Source organism: Fukomys damarensis, unplaced genomic scaffold (genome assembly GCF_012274545.1).
Source record: "Fukomys damarensis isolate Sample0158 unplaced genomic scaffold, DMR_v1.0_HiC HiC_scaffold_9, whole genome shotgun sequence".
Classification (NCBI taxonomy): Eukaryota; Metazoa; Chordata; class Mammalia; order Rodentia; family Bathyergidae; genus Fukomys; species Fukomys damarensis.
In genome coordinates, this window is record NW_022900921.1 from 4,605,462 (window position 1) to 4,627,151 (window position 21,690).

A 21,690-nucleotide genomic window follows, 5' to 3' on the forward strand; every position below is an offset into this window, starting at 1 on the left:
TGAGGGAGAGAGAGAGAGAGAGAGAGAGAGGGAGAGAGAGAGAGAGAGAGAGAGGGAGAGAAAGGAGGGAGGAACTCAGCCCGTTACAGACAGGAGAGGCCGCCGTACAAGGGCAGTGCAATAGAGCCTCTTCCCAGGCGGCACCTCCTTGGCCATCGGGTCTGCCACTGCTCCCCCTGGGCCCTGGCATCGTCCTGCTCCACTGCAGCAGGCCTCGTGGGCTCCCCAGGACACTCACACCCTCCCGGCGCGTAGCAGAGAACACACAGAACTCACGGCCAAGTTCTCCCTAGCACCTCGCCCAAGGAGCTGTGTCTCCTGGAATTAACTTAAATCTCCCCTTTGAAAACATGAACACTGACCAGTTAGTTTGGCCCAGGTGTGGGTAGAGCTGGGGGTGACATGAAGATGTCACCGTGGTAATAGTCTCCCGGGGATGGGGCTGGAGATAAACCCGAGGTGGCCTTGATGTTCAGGATAAAGGGAAGCTGGTGAAGCTTCTAGAAAACAGGGCTCATAAGAACGAAGGCCTTGCTGCTTACTTTCACCACTGTATTCACCCCAGTGTCTGGCACGAAGCAGACACACAATAAATACCACTTATCCTTATCAAGTATAATATCGATCCGTAATCAACTTCCCCAGAACGTCCAAAAGGCTTGGACTTACAAATCATTCCAGTCACAACATTTTAGACACATGGCCAATATGAAAGCAATGTACAGCAGTCCTGCGCAGGCAAAAGGAAACCTCTCCAGGTTCCAGGCCACTGCGCCAAACCCGCCGGCCACCCTGGAGGAGCTGAGGAGATGGGAAGGTGACTCTGACCAAGCCCTCCCCACACAGGAGCCCCTCGTCACCAGGGCAGCGCCAGCCCCAAGACAGCAGCCGGCAGTCTCCTCAGATGGGCCGCATTCTCTCTCCTCCACGCATAAACACCACATTTGACTTCTACTGGAGACACTAGCTCTTCAAGGGCTGATTTCACTTACTCTAAAAATGCTGGCTTCCTCAGTGTATTTTTCCTGCACTGGCAATGTGAGGGGTGCTTTCGGAGATGTTTATTTTTCCTAATGAAACACAGCGGTGCAATGAAGCAGTCATCACTCCTGGCTTGCACTTGGGCCCCCTCGAGGATTTCAGAGCGGCAGGGGCCCTTACGTCCACTTTCTGGGGACAAAAACTTGCCTGAATTGGGTCATCTTCTCAGCCTTCTCCTTCCTCACTGCCCAGACAGTGGGGAAACGGCACCTCTATCTCAAGCCACATCAAAGGCCGGATTCCTGCCTCCACAGAGCTCGGCTCCAGCCAGCTTCGAGGGAGCCATCTGAGAGGAGAGCTGTCACTTTTATGAGGGTCATTCATTCCATTTTTATTGGCTAGGAGATGAAGGAGCTTTGACACATCTCTGTAAATCTGTGGCAGCCCAAAGTGCTCTCCCTGGGGCATCCTCAGGGAGGGCCAGAAGACACTGACTTGAGAAGCTGCTCCTGCAGACACTGACGGTCTCTGCTGCCTCCACGGTCCGGGAAGAACCGCCTCCGGAGGCTCCTGCCCGGAAGTGAGGCTGGCGAGGGTGGCTGAGGGAGGAGCACCAGGAGGCGGGGGCAGTGCTCCGGCCCCCACAGGGGAAATGGGGCCCCTCTCTGCCTCCCACGTCAGCCATCAGCCCTCCAGGATGCCTTCTCCTCAGAAAAGGAGAACGTACTTTCCAACATGCTCACCAAGACAACAATGGGTTGCATCTAACCAGACTGTACCTTTCTGGGGATCTGCAAGGTGAATACCAAATCCAGCCCTCTTCAGGCTTAGCCCAAGACTCACCTCTTCACCAAGTTTGCCCTAGCTCTCAGCCCGACATGGCTGTGAAACACTGCGGTTGGCCCCTTAAGTGTTCCCCAAAAGCTCATATGCTAAAGGCCCCACCGGCCTGTGGCACAACTGGGAGCAGGAGGAAGCTTTAGGAGGTGAGGGCTGTGCCCCTGAACCAGACACTGGGACTCTGGCCCATCCTTTTCTCTTTCTTTGCACGAGGTGAGTATCTTTATGCTATCACGGGCCACGATGTTCTGCCTCACCACAGGCCCAAAGGAACAGCGCCAATTAACCATGGACTGAAACCTGAAACCATGAGTAAAAAAAAAAAAAAAAAAACAAAAAATACTTTCCTCTTTAATTTGATTTTCTCGGGTATTCTGTCACCGGACAGAAAGATAACTAAGAAAGAAATCAAAAGTGCCCCATTTGTCTGTCTGGGAGAGTCCTGGTTTAGACCTACAGCCCTCACATGTATTAATAGCACCCACTGCTACTCAAGCGTCCCACTTGGGAGGATAACTGGAGGAGTGCCCTTTCTCTCTTTTTTACCCAGGACCTCATTAGACTCAAGCAACTTCCCCTTTGTAGGCCAGTGTGAACCCTGCAGGCCTTAGCCAGAGCCTGGCCACACAAAGACGCCCACAAAGCATGGCCTGAACCTCGGCACCTGGCTGTGTAACTTAGCTGGTGTACAGACATGCTAAAACCGCAAGCAAACAGATGAAGGCTTCAAGGACCAGCTGGAGCACTTGTGCGCTGCAAGACAGCTGAGGAGCTAAGACAGTTGCACAAGGGGTAAAGAACTATACAACTTCTCACACAGAGGAGATGCTGCCTCCTCATCTTCGTCCTGACACCTGAAACTAACACTGTGAAGAACAAGAAGCAAAACTCACAGAAAGAACGACCAAAGGAGTACTTGTCAAAATGAACGCATGGACAGAGGACACCTGCGTCTAGCTGTGCTCGCTGCTGGAGTCATCTCGCATTGAACAGTGAGGCTTCTCCAGGTATGGGTCTGCGGGGACACCGGGCAGTGTCCTCCATCGGGACATTTAAGTACCAAAGAGCAGGCCAACCTCTCTTGGGCCCCAGGGCTGGAAAAATGTGGAAGCCTCCATCCCTGGAGGAGGAAGATGATATTTGGGGTGGGCTGTGCCTTGAAGACCACCCAGTTTGGGGTGGACGCCTAGGCCCACATCCTGCAGGCAGTTTTTAACTAGCCACGTGGTGCCGAGACTGGGTGACAGCCCTGACACAGTGTGCTGTGACACAGCGGAGGCACACACAGGACACCCAGAAGGCACCGGAAGGGAAGCCAGGAGCACCTGCACAGGTGATCGCAGACAGGGGCGAGAGGATGGACGCAGGGCCGAGCCCGCCCAATGGAACTGCCAGCCACAACGAGGCCTCTTCCCCGGCAGGACAGCCAGAGAGGCCGGGCTGCAGCTCCCCGGGGGGAAGTCCACGGCATGCCCCATATCTGGAAGCACACAGCACTCAGAGCTCAGAAAGAAAGGGCTAAGATTGGTTCACTCTGCCAGCACCTACTGGGGGCGAGCGCGGCGCTCAGCAATGAGGTTACAGAGGATAAAACGCCATCCCTGAGAAGTTCCCGTCGGACCTAGTTTTCTGAGTCACAGTCTCTTTGGGGAACTCATAAAAACTATAGACCCCATCCCAATTGAAACGCTCCTACGATGCAATCGCCTTGCTATGTTCCATTTCAGAGGCTTTATAACCCCGCAAAGGCCACCTATGAGTGCTAGGGGAGGAGCCACCGCACAGAAAGGAAAAATGGTGGAAGGAAAGGAGTGCTGACGTTCACCAGGCCAGGGGATTTAACCCTCCTGGTAACAGCGTTCGGAGGAGTCAGCTTAAGTTTAGATGAGAAGGGTGAATGCAGCCCAGAGAGGTGGTGTAGCTCACCTGAGGGTACACAGCTACACCATATCCAGCCCAGGGGTTTGGACTTTCTTCCCCACCCCCATGCATCCCCGAGAAAGTTAACCAGGGGATGCGTGATCACTAAAGAGGGTGCACATTTCGATTCAGAGCAGGCAGTTAAGATAGACCCAGGGCAACTCAGAGCTGTAATTCCCTTCTGCCACTCATGATTTATGCAGACGTTTCCCATTAGCTCTAATGGATGTGGGGAGCATAAATCTTGGGGCGCAGCTTCAGACAGGCTCTTGTGATCTAAATGCCACTAGAATCAATGGCATCATCCTGGTATTGATATGGCAATTGTGGTGCTTTGTAAATCGGTCTGATGGGGCTGTGAGGAGGAACAGTGCAGACTTGCTGGCCGCAGCCTGCTCTGCAGTGCTCCTGCTGGGGCACTGGCACCGCAGCGAGGCAGCCTGGCCTGGGCTAAGAACGTGATTCCAGAGCCTAGTCAGTGGGTTCAAATCCCAGCCCCACCTCTCACTAGCTGTGCCACCCAGCAAGCTACTGACTGATGCTTAGTCTTCTCATCTGTAAAATGGGGACTCGAGGGGGTAACACGTGTGACCCCTGAGAACGGTGCCCAGCTTAGAGATGAAACTGGTGGAAACTGTTTATTAGACAACTACCCTGTTTGGTCAGAAACACAGCTAAGCCTCCCAGTCATTTGGTTGCTCTCAGATTTGACCTGGAAACATTCTGGGCAGATTTCAAAACCAAAGCCCATGTGGCATAGGATCTGGGGCTGCCAAGGAAGCCGCTCTGAGGACCACTGCCCATAAGGCTGTGCGGCCCCTAGAAAATAATGACCAGCCCGTCAGCGCAGGCTCCACAGTCTGGGCATGGTTCTCACAGCTGCTCACCTCTTCCTTACCCTGCTGCAGGCCAGACGGATATACCGTCAAAACTCTCTGCAAAGCTAGAATCACAGCCTACTCCGGACAGTAGAACTGAACCAATACTTTAGCACTTTAAGACAAAATATACAGAGATCTTGTTATCAAGGAAAATAGGTACCAGAATCAGAAGCGTCACAGAATTTACTTCACAAGGACAAAGTCCACAGTGAAGAGTAAAGAGAAGCTTTTTGTTGCGACTCTTATTTTGAAGCTTAAAACTAAAAATTACAAAGACATGCTCATTTTTAGCATCTATTTTTTAAGTTCATGGGACAATTGCAATTCTGCTAGTGATCAAAATAGACAAAGAAAGAATGGCCGTGTAAACATTCCAACATTTGCTTTGGACAAACCTGCAGGAAAGCAAAGCAAAGCACGTGTTCTGATGGAAAGTAAATAGTTCAAGACCTCCTCCCTCCTCAGCCTGGCTTGACTATCCTAAGCCATCCTCCATCCTGGGCCTGCAGATCTGGAACTGACTGGTGTGACCGCTTCACCACTGAAAAGATCATACAGCACCTGGAGCTAACAGGGATAACACAAAGGAATCAAGGAACCCTAGCTCAGGTAAGCTATGAGGCAGCTTTGAGGACAGCTTTCCATTTTCCCAGAGCACTCCCTGTTCAGCCACCAGGGAGCTTTAACCTGGAAATGGGAACCTAGCAGCTGGATCTGAGGTGGGAGGTGACGGGGGGGTGGTGACACACCAAGGCTGAGTCCTGATCTCTCGCCTGAGCAACATCTGAGGACTTCAGAGAAGAGAGACAACCACAAGTAGGAGAGATGGGATAGCTTGCTTTTTTCCACAAAGAAGCCAGAGAGGAAGCCAGGGTTCAGTCTTCCATAACCTATCGTGGCAGACAATGCAAACCCACAGGCATCAGACCTCCTACAGCCCAGCCTGCAGAGGCCACCGGGATGCTGTCCCCCCACGCTCGCCAGACAGAACGCAGCAGTCCCAGAGAGAGTCTCCACCAGAGTTTCCCACAGCCTGCTTCTTCAAGATCCTTGCCCACTGACCCAGGGAAGAAGTGAGGAGCTGGACACAGCAGCTGGGCCCCGGCTTTGAGAGACACAACAATGACGTGGGCAGAGGCAGCTCTACAAAGAGGCCCCCCTCCAGCCTGGACACAAAGGGTAAAAAACAATGCTGACCATGGCTATTGCCCAACGTGGTCCCTCCTCTCTAGCAACATAACATTCCACTGCACAGCATGCCCTTTCCACGGGCCACGTTCTACGCTCCCCAGAGCCACTTAATCTCTTCCTATCAATCTGTTACCCATTTCCTAAGCTGGAGAGCAGGACGGATGTCCAGTGAGTGATGCAGTCTCAGACACTAACATGTGCCTGCCTGTCCCGGAAGCCCAGCCCTCTCACTGGGAAGCTGAGAGCTCTGTACGTCTGGTGGCTGGAAGAGTGTGCGGGACAGAACAGGCGCTCAAATAATACCCGACATTTCTCCCTGGGCTGTGTCTACACGTCACAATAACTTGAAGAGTTGGAAAATCTTGGCAAATAATTTAAGCTTTGTAAAACTTCTGCCAAGTCATGATATGTGAGTAAATCTTGTCTGTGCACTCTTGGAAGTGGGAACCGAGGCAGATCCTTGGTTCACCCTCCGAGTGCACCATGTGTCTCTCCTGCTTTGCACTCAGCTGTGCTGTATGATTCACTGACTCACGTCTGTCTCCTGATTAGGGTAAGCGTTACCCCGGGATTGTCTCCATGACGGACATGCACTAGATACTCCAGGAAGAGGAGACTAGTCGCCCGCGTGCTGGCTGGCACGGCAGGAACATAAGAGGAAAGCAGAGAGCAGCAGAGGGACAGGGCCCCAGGAGTGAGATTCCTACACTAACCAGAAGGCATGGCTGCCCTCCATGCCTTCAAGGGTCCTTCAGGACCTCTGCAGGGGGTCACTGCGAACCAGCTCCCTGGTTCAGCATCTTCAGTGCAAACTACCCTGTCAGATCCTCAGAATGTACCTTAGTCATTTTAAATATGGAAATTTTATCCTAAACAGAAGAAAATCCTCTGGAAAAAAATATGTTTTGCCTTTCAAATGAGCAAAGATTTCTGAAACTATGAAAGCAAACAAATTAGGGTAGAAGATCTCCAAATAATCACATAAACTCCAATTTCCTATGTTTTAACATAAACATCAAAATAATAAACTCAGGCATGTATGGGGAGGGGGAAAAAGCCCGATGCTGTTGCATTCTTCGGAAGCTGAAACCTAAATGACTAAATTGGCAGTTTATTAACAGGAAAATTATGCTAAGTAGTTCCGTGTTGATGTCAAGGATTTTATGCAGCAAGTTATGGCGTGGTACCCTGAGTGCTTCATTTGCATTTTCTCATTTAGAGAGAACAATGACTCCAAATCTCCAAATGAGTGCCGCCTGTTCACACTACCCGCCCAAGAACGTCTGCACAGACAGAGGAGGGTCTCGATGCCAGAGTGATTACGCCTGGAGTTCATTATGCGCCAGCACAGGCTCAGGAGAAAGGAGGCAGATTAACTTCACTTCAGCAGGTATAAAAGGACCCGGGGCCAGAGCGCTTCAACTTCTCAAAGGCCAAACAACCACAGCCCGCGGGAGATTATTTCCAGGATTCGGTCACCTGGTTTGTTTTGGCTCCATGGGAACTGGAGGTCTGCGGCAGGTAAATAAATACCCACCCTGCATCACATTCTGGAAGGCCTGCGAAATCCTGCCCAACCACGTCACATCCGGAAAGAAGGACAAAGAGACCTCAGCACAGCCGGCACCTGCTGAACCCGGGCTGCTCTGCTTCCTGGGGCTGATCCCACTGAGGGCACATTTCCCAGCCCCTGCTTTGTTCGACTGACCTTTACCGGAAATGCAAACTGCCTGAGCCTCCACCTGTGCTCAGCGCTCCACTAGGCGAAGCAGCAGCACGGTGCCCACGCTTTTGGAGCTTTTGGACTGAGGAAAGAATTCAAAGCACGTAGCTCTGTTAGAAACCCCGCGACTGGGTGTACGCAAGTGCTGACGGAGTGCAGTTAGGCATGCGCCTAACTGGTTTGAACGCATCCTCCAAAACCTCGTGTGGGGACTACGGAAAGCTCAAAGTCGCGTTCCCATGGCTGAAGGGACACGTGCTTTGGGGAAGTCATTAGAGTTAGGTGAGGTCATGAGGATCCGGCTCCCGCGATGCAATTCATGGCTTAATAAGAAGAGGAAGAGCGATCAAGCTAGCACCCCTGCTCTCTCGCTCCATCTTCTGAGGTCACCCGTGTCACAGTGTGGGGAGAAGGCCCTCACTAGATGCCTGGCAGATGCCAGTGTCATCTTCTTGGACTTTCCAGCATTCAGAACAACGAGCCAAATGAACTTTTATTGCTTATAAATTATCTGGTCTTAGGTATTTTGTTATAGCAACAGAAAAATGGACTAAAACAGGGTCCAAATATGTGTGCAGTTAATCAGGCCATGGAGCATGGATGGATGATTGGAAGGACTGACTCCTGAGTATTTAAGAATGGATCGAAAAAATAATTAACTTTTTTAAAAAACAGGGGACCAGAATTTAGTTCACCCAGCAAGGACATGGAGGGCCTCTCCAGAGGTAAGGCACTGCACTGCAAAACAGCCAAGCTCCGGGGTAACAACGTGTCGACGCTGGACAACCAGTCCCCCTCTGCAACCCGTTCCAGTTCAAGATCACCTTCAAGTGCATCAAGGACCCAAGCGGAGACTTGCACTGGAAAATCACCTATGTGGGCTCTGCGCAAAGTGAAAAATCCGACCACGCTCTAGACTCTGCTTTGGTGGCCCCTGCGGGGGGGGCACAGGTTTGTATTTCAGGCCATGCACCCAACCCGGGACTCATTCCAGGTGCAGATGCATTCCAGGTGCAGATGCAATCGGCGCCACCACTGAGCTAATTACTTGCCGCTTTCAAGGTCAAGCATTTATTAGAGTTGGCCACTATGTAAACAAGGAACATACAGAGACAGACTTAAAGGAAAATCCACCAGTTAAACCTGACTTTTCTAAGCTTCAAAGGAACATCCTGGCATCTAAGCCCAGGGTCATGAGATTCCGCATGAACTGGGAAGATAACATGGAGAAACTGGAGGATGCAGAGAGCAGTGATCTGAATCTACAGACGCGCTGCCCTCAGCATCGGGGGTGGGGGTCAACATCCGAACACGAGCTGAACGCCCTGCGAGACTCCCACACGGACTGCATGTGAGCGATAAGCTATTACACATAGGACTATTTCCCCGCAGCTCCGTAAGCACATAGTCAAGACACAACGGGAAGAATTTCATCCCGTACCATGTCTGTAAGGAAACCAGTGTTTGAGAAAATTGTGGCATATAAATACAATGATTTTAAATAATTTTTTCTCTAATGCATTATTTTATTTGTTCTGGAACTAATCTGATTAAAGCATATATATATATATATTTTTTTTTTAAGTGTAAAAGAAAAAAGGATCATAGTGCCAGTGTAGGCTACCAGGAAGAGCTGTGCTTATTTTGCACAAGGCTCAGGTTTTTTCCCAAAAATTTCAGACTATCCACAGAGACAGGCCTCAAACTGTGAACATAACTGATTCTAGAGTTAGTGTGGCAGAAAATAACGCTATGCAGTCACCAAACCTCATTTTACATCCCTCCTTCTCTGGGAACATGGAAAAGTGTACTCTCCCCCCCACCCCCCGCCCACCTCTACCCTGCAGTCATCCAGGACCATTCTGTGAACTAATATCGTGTGGAAGTTACACTTCTGTCATTTAATCATACTGAGTCTTTGAGGACATTCCACTGTGGTACAACCAACTTATTCCTGACTAGTACTACAGACAACCCTCGCATTACTTAAATCCTGCCTTCATATAATTGTTATACTGTCATTCAGAATGTACTAATTTACTGCCAGCTATGTGCCAGGTGTGATGTCAGGCGCCAGAAAAACAAAAGTGAGCAGGAGGAACAGTCCCCTCCCTCTTAAGGCTTATGGTCGAGTAGAAATCAGCCATCAATACTAACCTCTAAGATTCACAGAATCAAATTCCATTTTCTGAAAAAGGGACACTTTAGACACAGCACTTCTTAAATTACTACAGTGGACAGTTTCATCCAAACCAGGGTTTCATTTGGTCTAAGTACTTGTCCCAGGGCCAATGGGCAACTGGACTTTTGGCAAACGCCCTTCCTGGTTTCTGAAAGTCAGAGACTTTCAGAGCAAGAGTAACCCTTCAGGCAATACCTCTCTGGCCTATAAATGGTTTCTTCTGGCTGCTATCTATAGAACAAACTCTGGCAGTTCATCACCACAGACGACTGTCTAAAATAGCTAAAAGCTGGAAATAATCCAAATATCCACCAACAGGTGAAAAGGTAAACTGTGGTACATCCACCCCGTGGAATACTACTCAACAATAGAAAGGGCCCGTGGAGCTCCTCATAGGGCCTGTAACCTCAGACGTTCAAAAGGCATCTATGGGAGACACACTTTTTTCTCTGCAGAGCAATTCAATTAGTTTCCACAGTCAAAACACAGCAAGTTTCCATCACAGCAAAAAGTCCCCTACGGTCCTATCCTACTCAATTGCACCAACTTTGGGCCAATGCTAATCTACTCTCCATTACCGTAGACTAGATTTGTCTTCTCTGGAATTGCAGATCAATAAAATGATACCATATGCATATGTTTCTGGGCATCACCCACGTCATCACAGGTGCCAGTAATTCATTCCCCTTACTGTTGGGCAGTCTTCTCAACACTGCGTGGATGTGCCATAGTGTGTCTAGCTGTTCACCTGCCGATGGACGTTGGGAACATTCTCGGGGTTCAACTACTCTGAATGAATGCACTATATACTTTCATGTACAAGTCTTAAGGTAAACATGCTTTCATTTCATTTGGATAAAAAGCCAGGAGTGAAACAATGGGTCGGTCTTCCATAAGTGTGCCTTTAACTTTATAAGAAAATTCTAGACTGTCTTACAGAGTAGTTGTGCTGTTACACAGTCTCAACAAGGTCTCAAAGTTTCAGCTGTTCCATGTCCTTGGGGGTTAGTAGTGTTTTATTGCGGTCATCTAATGAATGCGCAGGAATATCTCCTTGTGGTCAGAACTTACACCTTCCTAGTGACTAATCATGTTTGTTAAGGTTTCGATCTTAAGTGGCCCCCAGAGGCCCATGTGTTGAAGGTTTGACCCCCGGCGGACGGTGCTATTTGGAATTGCTGGAAGCTTTAGGAAGTAGGGCCAGGGGGGAGGAAGTAAGTCATTGGGGGCGTGCCCTCCAAGGGGATATTTTGTCCCCAGCCTCTCTCACTCTTTCTGCTTCCTGTCCACCAAGAAATGAACAGCCCCCTGGGCCAAATGTTCTGGCTACCATGATGTTCTGCCTGACCACTGGCCCAAAAATGACTGAATCAACCACAGACTGAAAGCCCTGAAGTCATGAGCCAAAGTAAATCTTTCTTCCTTTAAGCTGATTTTCATAAAATGATGAGAAGCTAACTAGCACAATGTTGCACGTCTTTTGTGTACATTTATTGTCCACTCCCATACTCTGTGTGTGTGCAAAGTATCCGTTCAAATCTTTTGTCCACTGCTATGATTTATACCCAGATGCCCCCTTAAAGCTTTATGTGCTCATACAGTGAGCTTTGCAGAGACGACCAGCGTGGGGGCGTGACACTCATCAATGTCTTACTTAGTCCAATCATAAGTTTATAGCTAAATACGATTTGGAAGGTGAAGCCCCGTTGGAGGAAGCGGGTCATGGAGGGAATGGCTTGAAAGGATCCACCTCCTTCCCTTTTCTGTTGAAGCCTCTCTCTGCTTCCCGGTGCTACAGCTGGAGCTCTTTCTCCTCTGCCATGCCCCAGTGCCACGCTGCCCTGCCTTGGAGGTAACGGTACATGGACTGAAATCTCTACAAACTGGGTGCCAAAATAAATCTTTCTTCCCTTAACTTGTGGGAGTTGGATATTGCATGTCAGCCATTGAAAGAGTAACTAAGGTGTCTATTTTTAATGAAATTATTTATCTTTATATTATTAAATTGTGGGCGCTCTTTATATATTCTGAATATAAGATTTTGCTAAAATATATGTTGAAAATATTTTCTTTCAATCTATGGCTTGTTTCATCAACAGTATCTTTAAAAGAGCATATGATTTTAAATCAGATGGAGTCAAACCTCTCAGTTTTGTCTTTTTTCATGTGTTTTGTGTCCTAAGGATCTTTACCTATCCCCAATTCATGATGATTTCTTCTATTTTTTCTGGAGGTTTTACAGTTTTAGCACTTACACTTAGGTTTATGATCCAGTTTGAATTAATTTTTGTGTATGACATGAGGTAATGATTGAGTTTCATTTTTTTTCCATATGAACATCCAGCTGTTCCAGCACCATTTGCTAGAAAGATTATCCTTTCCCCACCAAATTACCTTGGCATCTTTATTGAAAATCAATTGACCACATACACAACAGTATTTCTGGGCTCTTTTCTGTTTCACTGATCCGTATATCTATATTTATGCCAATATCACACCATCTTGATTACTATAGCTTTATAGTTAGACTTATAATCAGGTAGTGTGAGCCCTCTGACATGTTCTCTTGTTAAATGGTTTGGGCTATTCTGGGTCCTTCCTATTTTCCATAAAATTTAGAATAGCATCTTTAGGAGATATTTGGAAATGCAGTAAATTTCACTGTGTTGATTTTGCCAGAAAAAAATAAGCTCAAAGTAGATCCAGAGATGAAAACTCAGATGCAAGTTGGAGGTTGGTTAGTTCTGTGCAGTGATGGGGAAAATGGCCTATTACTGAGACGCAGTGTTACTCTGTCAGTAAATGACTGTGCTACACAGGGATGTGTTCTCCACCACCCTCCCACTCCTCCAATCTCTGATTTGCTTAGTTTGAGAGAGGAACGTTTTGGGGGCACCCGTCATGATTTTTAAACTGTTAACCGGAGAGACAGTGAACCTTCCAAGCCTTGCTCCCACCTTTCTGCTGTCTCTCACCAAATCCTGGCTCACGGCCTGGGGTTACCAGTCAGTCTTCTCGGCTCTGGGAGAGGTGGCCTGGGCCACACACTGGCCTCGCAGGAACGTGCAGGGCGATAATGAAACTCAGGGATGGAAGGGGAGACTGGGAAGAGGATAAAGCGCTGGGCCAGCGTCAGAGACTGTTATTAACAGCACCCTTCACGGGATGTGAGAAGCGTGTGGGTGGACGAGACCGGTGCTCTCTTCCCGATTACGAAACTTCAGGCTCTCGTGTGACAAGGACACTCTGCTTTCTGCTGGGCACCAGGTGGACTCTCATTTGTTGAGAACAGGGTTTGGATCAGGAATTTCGTCAGCACCCGTGTCATTCTTGACACAGATGTTAAAGGATAATCACATTGTGTCCTCCTGCCTTCATCTTGTTCTGAAGCCCAGGGTCCAGACTAATCCGGCTAGGTACAATGTCATCATCAGGTGACCCCTATTACTTTCACCTTCTCCAGAATGCTAAGCACTTCTGCATATGACTAGCTGAAGAAATACCAAGGAGAGACTGAGTTGTCTCATCCATGTGGAACCAGTATCCACAGGAACAATCGGTGTCCCTACACCTGGCCTCGGGCCCCACGCCCATCACACACCTAGGAGGAGAGTCAGGCTGAAGGGTGACTGCACGACTCATGTCAGCCGTGCCACTCATTGAGAGCTGACTGAGACCCTCACAGACTCAGCAGTCCTGGGCACTGGGCATGTTATACCCGGTACTGAGGGAGGGCATCCATCCCAGGGCACAGAACAGCTGGCAATCCCTGGAAGAACTCCTCTTTGGTTTTTTGAGACAGCATCTCACTATGTAGTTGAGACTGACCTGAAACTCACTATGTAGCCCAGGCTGGTTTCGAGCTCACAGAGATCTTCCTGCCACAGCCTCCCGAGTGCTGGGATTACAGGAGTGTGCCACCACGCCCGGCAAGAACTCTTCTTGGCAAACATGGTCCTGAAGCCGGTGAATCCTCCATCCCTAGAGAAGCGCAGCATCTCCATCTATGTGTTCATAGGAACGTCACCTCACCATGGCACAGCTACCCTCACTGTTACGGTGACCCGAATTATCCCAACCTGCTGTGTCTCCATGAATCAGTCAAAGGGGGAAGATGCAAAAGGGTTTTGTTGTTTGGTTTTCTGGGGCTCTAGGGGTGTTTTCTGAGGGGACTCTTTCTGCTGTGGGCCTTAACACATGTTGGTAGCGTGTGTGATGAAATAATGAAGAGATACTCGGAAGAGGCAGGGCGTTTGACTCTGAAGAGAGGTCCTTACGCGGGCAGAGGATCCCAGCAGGATAACGCACCTTCAGCTTCAAAAAAGGTTTGAAGGAATTCAATTTGTAAAACCAATCAGACTTCAAATAAGGAAAATAAAACCAGTTTGAACGATTTTTTCTTTTACCCCCATCCTCTGCTGAATGAAATTAAGAAAGGCATATCACCACTTCATGTGCAAGATAAAGCACTGTTTCATATGAAAGTGGTTTCATTTTTTCAAAGTCTGAAGCCTCCCCATGTTAATGTTTGAATTATGTCTGAGCTGCAAACCGAAGCCAGTGGCATGTCGGTGAGTTAACTACGTGTTTGAAAGCCAGGTGGCAGGTGGGGATCCATCATTTTATTCTCTGTCACGTCCTCACATTACACAAACCGCATCCCACATCCAGAGCTGACTTTATCCCAGACAAAGAGAAGACGCAGAGCCCAAAGCACCATCAACTTTTAGAAGCAGGAGGATACAAAATGAAGCGAGAAAGCTCCAGTGGGCAGCAACTTTTGGAAGAAGAAAAAGCATTTCAATGAATGGAAGGAGATTTAGCTTGGTCCTAGAGGAAGTGGAAAGACAACGCTACTTACGGCTGGGTTAAGGAATGCAGCCAACTGATCAGAACACGGTAAGAAGGGAGGAAGGCGAGAGGAAAGAATGGAAACCATATGGCGTCTTCCTCTTCCATCACCGAGCAAGTCACTTTGCTGGAGCTGAATCTGTACAGTTAATGAATGCATCCCGAAGCAGTGCAGAAGCAACTTCAACATCTCCGCAGACCCGTCTGGGGAAGACCTGGGAGCAGTCACCAAGGCTGATCTGGGAAGGGACAGCCTGACGGATGATCTCTTCAAGAACGCAGGAACTGGCAAACATTCCCACACAAGGTCAAGGTGGGATAAGGAGCCTTATCAGGGCCAGACAAGTAAAGATACAGCCAGTGTCCTAGCTGTTAGGGCCAAGAGAAAGGTTTCAAAGCAAGATACCAACTTCTTCCCCGAATGTGGACATGGTACCATTCCATACACTACTTAGAAAGGACAGTTCACTATTAATCAAGAGTCACCCTAATTTAGAAAGCTGAAATGAACCCTTGGGTCACAGTACAAGACAATGAGGTTGGAGACAGGCAGAGGATTCCAGGACACAGCACTAGGGGACAGGAGCAGTTCCTGATCTGGAGACCTCACCATCACCCCTCACGGCCCCATTAGGAACGAAGGGTCTGACACGCAATGCCAGACACACAAGGAGAAATGGGGAGGTAAAAAGGAGCCAGAGTAAGGACAGTGGGTGGCCCAGGTTGGGACATCCCATCACAGCTTGATGCCCACAATGCAGGGTTAGGACTGGCAGATGGGACCCAAGGGAAGACAGGACGCCCTGAACCTTGAAGGAAAACTTGTTCTAAGCGGCATCTGCTTGTGTGGCAGACAACTGCCCTGCATGTGGCGAGGTTTCCTGTGGGACTGGCACCATGGTATGAAGGGATGCGGAGACACACGGGTCTGTAACCAGATTAGACTACCGGGGACAAAGAGCAGGGATGGGATCAAATAATGCTGTAGTTGTAAGCCATGTGTATCAGGAAAAAAGAAAAGGTGATGGTAAAACAAAAGAAGCAACGGAAAGAGGGATTTAGCAGGACAAAGCACAGCTCAGAGAAGCAAAGGTGGGGAAAGGAAAGGGGATGGGAGAAGGGGCCCCTGGGAAGGACAGGGCTCAGAGGAGCCTAGGACAGGCCCTGGTACCGGGAGCTCAAAGGCTGCTCCTTAAAGCACAGCGCTCAAGGCAACTCCACTTCAGATTCCAGGGAATGATGTCCGACAGCTCAGCCACGAGCAACAGCCCCGGATTAGGGACGGAAAGGTCCCCAAAAGGCAACAGGGATACTCTTACCAGCCAAATGAAAGGAGGTGCTGAGCAGCCAAAATAAAGAACTTCAAAACATGCGAACACCCTGGCCACCTGTCACGTGCACGCCAGCATCGAGAGATCAGTGAACACAGACACACATCAGCACACGCACGCACAAACACACACAGCTGTTCAGGCAGCCCTGTAATCTGAGGTCTTACTGGCACGATGTCAAGCCTGAATCCTTCTTGGACTCAGGCAGGACACTGGGAGAGCCGCTTGAACTGTTCCTTCATCTGGAAAACAAGGATGACGCCTCTCTTAAAAGTTTCTGGGAGGACTAAATAAATAGTGCACATGAAGTTTTAGCACAGTGCCTGGCGCCCAACTGTTATGGAAAGAATCAGTAAGTGACACACAGAGAGGCGGCAGAATGGAAGCAAAATAACAAATTTACTTATCGATAAGGGTCGATCGCACATAAGCCATGCCTGGATCAATGACACACTGGGTTACAGCTCCTCCTTTTATAGGGTTTCGCAACCCTGACTTCCTTTGGGAGGTTACATTCCATTCTCACGGTTCAAATCACGGTCACAGAATAGTTCATCTTTTCAACCCAGACGTAACAGTTCTTTGCAGTTGGGGAGTTTACCTTTAAGATTCACCTAGTTATCTATCCTAGTCCATGGGAAGGGGGTGTTCAGGGTCAGGGGAGCGAATGTTAACAATGGTTCTATCATCTAGACACCCTTACGATCAGGGGGCTCCAGTCTCTCTGGAGCTCAAGACCTTGCTGTGCCCTGCTATCTCAGGGTAAGGCCAAATGCCTCATTCAGCAATCAGTGCCTTTGGTGCCTATTAGTTCTGAGCTAAACAAACTGCTATTAGAGACAGCAGAAGTCACTTTACACTGTAACACTTCACAGGTTTTTGTTATTTATAAAAGTTTTCCAAATGGGGAGGGGAGGAGGGGTGAAGGGAGGGCAGGGACCAGGGGAAAAAATGAGAACCAAGACCTGTCATGTAAAGGTACAAAATCCCAATAATGAATGTAAGTGTGCTGTATACCTAAAATGTACCAATAAACTCAGTGAGGAAAAAAAAGTTTTCCCCATCACAATAAGGGCCAAATTGGGGGCCCAGTGTTAACTGTGGGTTTTTTCACACACACTTTTTTGAAATCCACCTACGTAACACTACCGGCTCAACTCCTCTCAAAAGGAAACAGCCCCAAGTCATTTCTAGTTACTGCATCCAACTTCAAGCCCAAGATCTCTGAGTGACATCCATTCCTCCCACCTTGATACTCTCCTGCCTACAGACTAAGTGGAAAATCTACCACCACCAACACACCCTACTAAGTGAAGGGAGAAGGGCAGAAGAAGAATTTCAAGATTATATGGTTCGGAATGCAAGGAGATAGAGCCCAACCCTTTGTAGGTCCCACTGACTCCCCAGTTCAGAGAGGCAAATGTCGACTCCGGAAAGACGTGGATTTAGAAGACAGTGTTGCAAGAACAGAAGGGGCGAGCTCAGTAGTCACATCGCCAAGCACGCCAAGCACTCCTGGCCAACCACGGTGGCTTCTCCAGCGAACCTTCATACAACTGAAGTAGTTCCATGGCTCCGGAAAGCCCAGCCCGGTCAGCTGGTCATCTGGGAAACCACTTGTCCACTTACAACTAGTAAAGGGACTTGGAGAGAGCAAGCATGCACAAAGTCAAAGCAGGGGGAGCCTGGCCAGAGCAGTCTTTCTTAAGAATGGATTCCCTTTCTACAAACAGGCTGAAACCCAAGGCATGAGACCAAAGACCAGGTATGAAAATGGTACAGAAAGATTAAGTTGCATCCACTTTTTGTTCCTAGGGCATTGGCTAGAGAGTTCCAAAATGGAAAGCGTAAGAGGACAAGATCTCAACCATGCTCATCTCACCAGGATGCTCTTTGCCCTCCAAGGCCTCGCGACAGCGGTCACACAAAGCCGCCATGGGGTAGGATGACCCAGCACCCCTCACCCAGCCTGCGCCACTCAATTCCACACCAGACAGCCATTCCCGGAGAGTCAGTGTCCTCTGTCACTGATTGACACAGCTGCTGGATGCCTTCTGGAGTGGGTATGGCCAGGTCCAGCTGGCTTATTAGAAACACAATGTATTTAGGATGGCAAACCAGCCACAGAGGAGCGGCGTACAACTTAACCAAGCCTGCCCTTCACTTCGAGATGATTTTTGGATTTCATCCTAGCCAAAGAAACCAGCCCATCTGTCCGGCTTCTGGAGCAATTAGAGAACATGGAAGAACTTGAAAGGCGGAATATGAAACAAACAAGCAAATAGAGTGAGAAATGACACCAAGAAAGGGATGCTTAATGCTTTGCATGTGTCCAAAGGAAGAAGAGAAGAGGCAGCACGTGGGGCATGCGCAAGCAGACTCTGGGCCTGAGGAGAACACTTGAGGGCCAGAGGGCTGGCTGCTCTCACTCTGCTCTGCTTCGTGACTCCCAGGCAGTCCGGGATTAGTGTGCAGAGAGCTCGTTTACTGATCTTTTCCATCAGCAGCAGGAAACAGGAGCAAACACCAGGCAAAATCTAAGGCGGGCGTTTCTTTCTGATACACTGAGACGCTCTCTCGGGAAGGAGGCGATCAAATCTTCTGTGTCCATGAAACCTCCAATAATAGCCCACTTCTATTTCAGGCCCTCGGGACTGGACCTGATGGTCCCTGGCCCGAAAGCAGGGCTGCCCACAAACAAGTCCTGTATCTATACTCCGGCAGAAATGCAAACATCTCAGTCAGTCCACACAGCACCCTACAGAAAGGAGACTCATCTAGAGATGAGAACATAAAAGGAAACAGGTCAGAGACATTACAGGCCACACAGCAAGCTACAGACATAATCAGCCTGATACCCTGTCTGGCTCTCTTTGCACACAGCATCCAGAAAGTGGGAGGAAAAGTATTTTCTATTTATCTCTAAAACTGGCATTAATTCTTCACTCTAAGATCTCAGCCACTCTAGAACTTCTCCCAGCCTGTTCCGGAGCACAGGAGAAACCCAAGCCCAGGCACCACCTGATAAGCTTCGCTACCTCCACCTGACAGTGGTGCTGAGCGAGCCCACCTGTGTGCTTTTCACTGAGCACCTGATATTGGACTCCCACGTTCATCCCAAGCCAGGGGCCACACTACATAGTGTGCAGGCCCACGCCAGCCTCAAGGGGCAAGAGACCCTCTGCCACACTGTGTGCAGCCCCCCTGAACATGATTATTAAAGGGAGGGGGGCGGGGAGTGGGGAAGGATCGTGGTTAAGGCTGCCAAGTGGGACATGTGCCTGACGGCTGCTGGATCTGCACTGTGAGCCTTGCACGGTGCGGCACCATTGTCGGAGACCTGAGACCTCCCAGCAGAGAAGACACTGGGCAAATCCACAAGGCTCCAGGAGGACTTCTCTTTTGCTCCCCACACACCTCTAAAGCCCATCTCCAAAGCTCCTTTAAGGCCCCTTCACCTCCATGGTCCAACCCCAAGAAGAGGGCAAGAAACTTCAAGGCAGCCCGTCCATCAGCCGTCTCCGTTCGCCCACTCCTGCCAGCAAAATCCCTCTCCCGCCAGTGCTGCAGACAGACCTTGCACAGCCTGCTCCTGAGCTCCTTTTCTTGCTTGCTTTGGATCAGCCTCTTGCTTTGCGCTCCCTGCTCAGCTACAGATCCTGTGCTTTGCCTGAACGGCGCTCTTCTCATTCCCACTGCCCACAGCCCAGGAGGGCCCTGAATTCTCCCTCCCCACCTCCAAGCAGACCACTCTGAAGGAGAGGGCCACCCTAGCGGCCTCAGAACAACGGCCAGATGTAGGGGCGCTGGAGCAGACGGACGACGAAGGTGACCCTGGCTTCTCAGTGTGTCACTGGTTGGAGTTCATCACCCGGCCCCTCAGTCCACGCACGGCTTCTCTATGTTCAAGTCCTCCATTCCATTCCTTCCCAGGCAGCTCAGCTCTGCCTACTGTAGAGCCCAGGCACATGAGAGATTCTCAAACACGGCCTGTGTGTAACAAACGGATGTGTGGATGACCTCAACACATCCTTAAGGCATTTTCCTCAAGAAGTCTATGTGGTTAGTGTAATTTCTGAACTTTTGTAGATCATAATCAGTCATTCTATTGTAGAAAACCAGCTTCACTGGTCATATCTCTCAGATCTGGATCCCACAATGTGACATTTCTTTTTTATGAAGAAACAATTGCATATAGGACTTTCCCCATTGTATTCTTGAAACCTGAAATGTTGCCAGACCACCAGAACCTACTGGTTAACCTTAGCACTGCTGACCAGGAAACACCAAGAGTACCCTGTGATGTTCACAAATGCATGCAGGAAGTACAATCTATGAAGCAGTTTTGCCAAAAATACTGAACCCAAACCAAGACTCAGGAGCTGGCTCCAATTTGGAAGAAATACAGAGGACAGAAAAGGAAGCTAAAGGATACCACTGGGGAGGTAACAGACAAATCCATGTGGTGGACATTTTGTGAAATGAGTCAGTTTATGAAACATGACAAAAATAGAAATAAAATGGTAGTGTGCCCTAGATTAAAAGAGCTTTGGCAAAATAACACTATTAGCTATCTATCATTGCAGAACAAATTGCCCCAAAATACAGTGGCTTAAAACCACAATGAAGTTATTATCTCACAGTTTGTAAGAACCAGGAATTTGAAAAGAGGTTAGGTGGGTGGTTGTGGTTCAGACCTTTCATGAAGTGGTACTGAAGGTGTGAACTAGGGCTTGGATTCACCCAAAGACTTGACGAGCTTTGGACACTCTTCTGGGTGGACTCACTCTCGTGGCTGGTGAGCTGATGTCGGTTGATGGCAGGAGTCCAGGGTGCCTCCCCGTGTGGACTTTCCCATGGGTGGCTCGAATGTCCTTGCAATAGGCACCTGGCTTCCTCCTCAGAGAACTCACGGAAGACCCAGTGGCTTTGGTGACCCACCCTTGCAAGTCATATGTATTTCTCTTACTGCTGACTCATTCTTTGTCAAGAGCACATCAATCTAGCCTAGGAAGTATGTTTACTCTTCATCATTTGAAGGGAGGAATATTTTTTTAAATATGAGGACATATCTTCAAACCACCACAGAAAACACTTATGTGGATTCTGTGTGCATGGTGACTAAGACAAACCAACTATAAAGGCATTTTGATTTTTGCTTTTTTTGTTTGTTTGTTTTGTTTGTTTGCTTTGGTACTGGGGATCAAACTCGGAACCTTGTGCTTACGAGGCAGGTGGTGACACCACGAAGCTAAATCCCCGGCCATAAAGGCATTTTGTCAACATTCAGGGAAACTATATTATGGCTCAGCATTAGATGATTCCAAATATCATCATAAGTAATTGTATTAGGTTGATAACAGTCTTGCAGCCACGAGAGAAAAAAACCCACATTTTGAAGAATGTATACTAGATATATAGAAGGTATAATATAATATTTGAGGCTGACTTTAAAACACATCAGCAAAAATTAAAAGGAAGAAGAAAAAGAAAGAATAAGACAAGAAAAGAGAATAGAAAAAGCAAATGTGGGAACATTTCAATGACTTAAAATCCAGTGATAGGTATGTGAGGAGGGGGACTTACTGTACTTTCTACTCCTATATGTTTGAAATTTTTCATGCTAAAAACTTTTCAAAAGAGATGGGTTGGGGCCAGGTATGGTGGCCCATGCCTGTAATCCCAGCACTTGGGAGGCTCAGGCAGGAGGATTGCTGTGAGTTTGAGAGCCTGGGCTACATAGTGAGTTCCAGGTCAGTCTCAACTACATAGTTAGACCCTGTCTCAGAA

At 48.6% G+C, this 21,690-nt stretch overlaps 1 protein-coding gene and 1 pseudogene across 1 annotated transcript in view; one reads left to right on the plus strand and one right to left on the minus strand.

The window, feature by feature from the left end:
- Fstl4 (follistatin like 4) overlaps positions 1 to 21,690 on the minus strand; it is a 525,946-nt gene that overhangs the window by 440,526 nt on the left and 63,730 nt on the right. The gene's annotated exons all lie outside the window — the stretch shown is intronic.
- On the plus strand, positions 8,243 to 8,891 carry LOC104873244 (annotated as a pseudogene).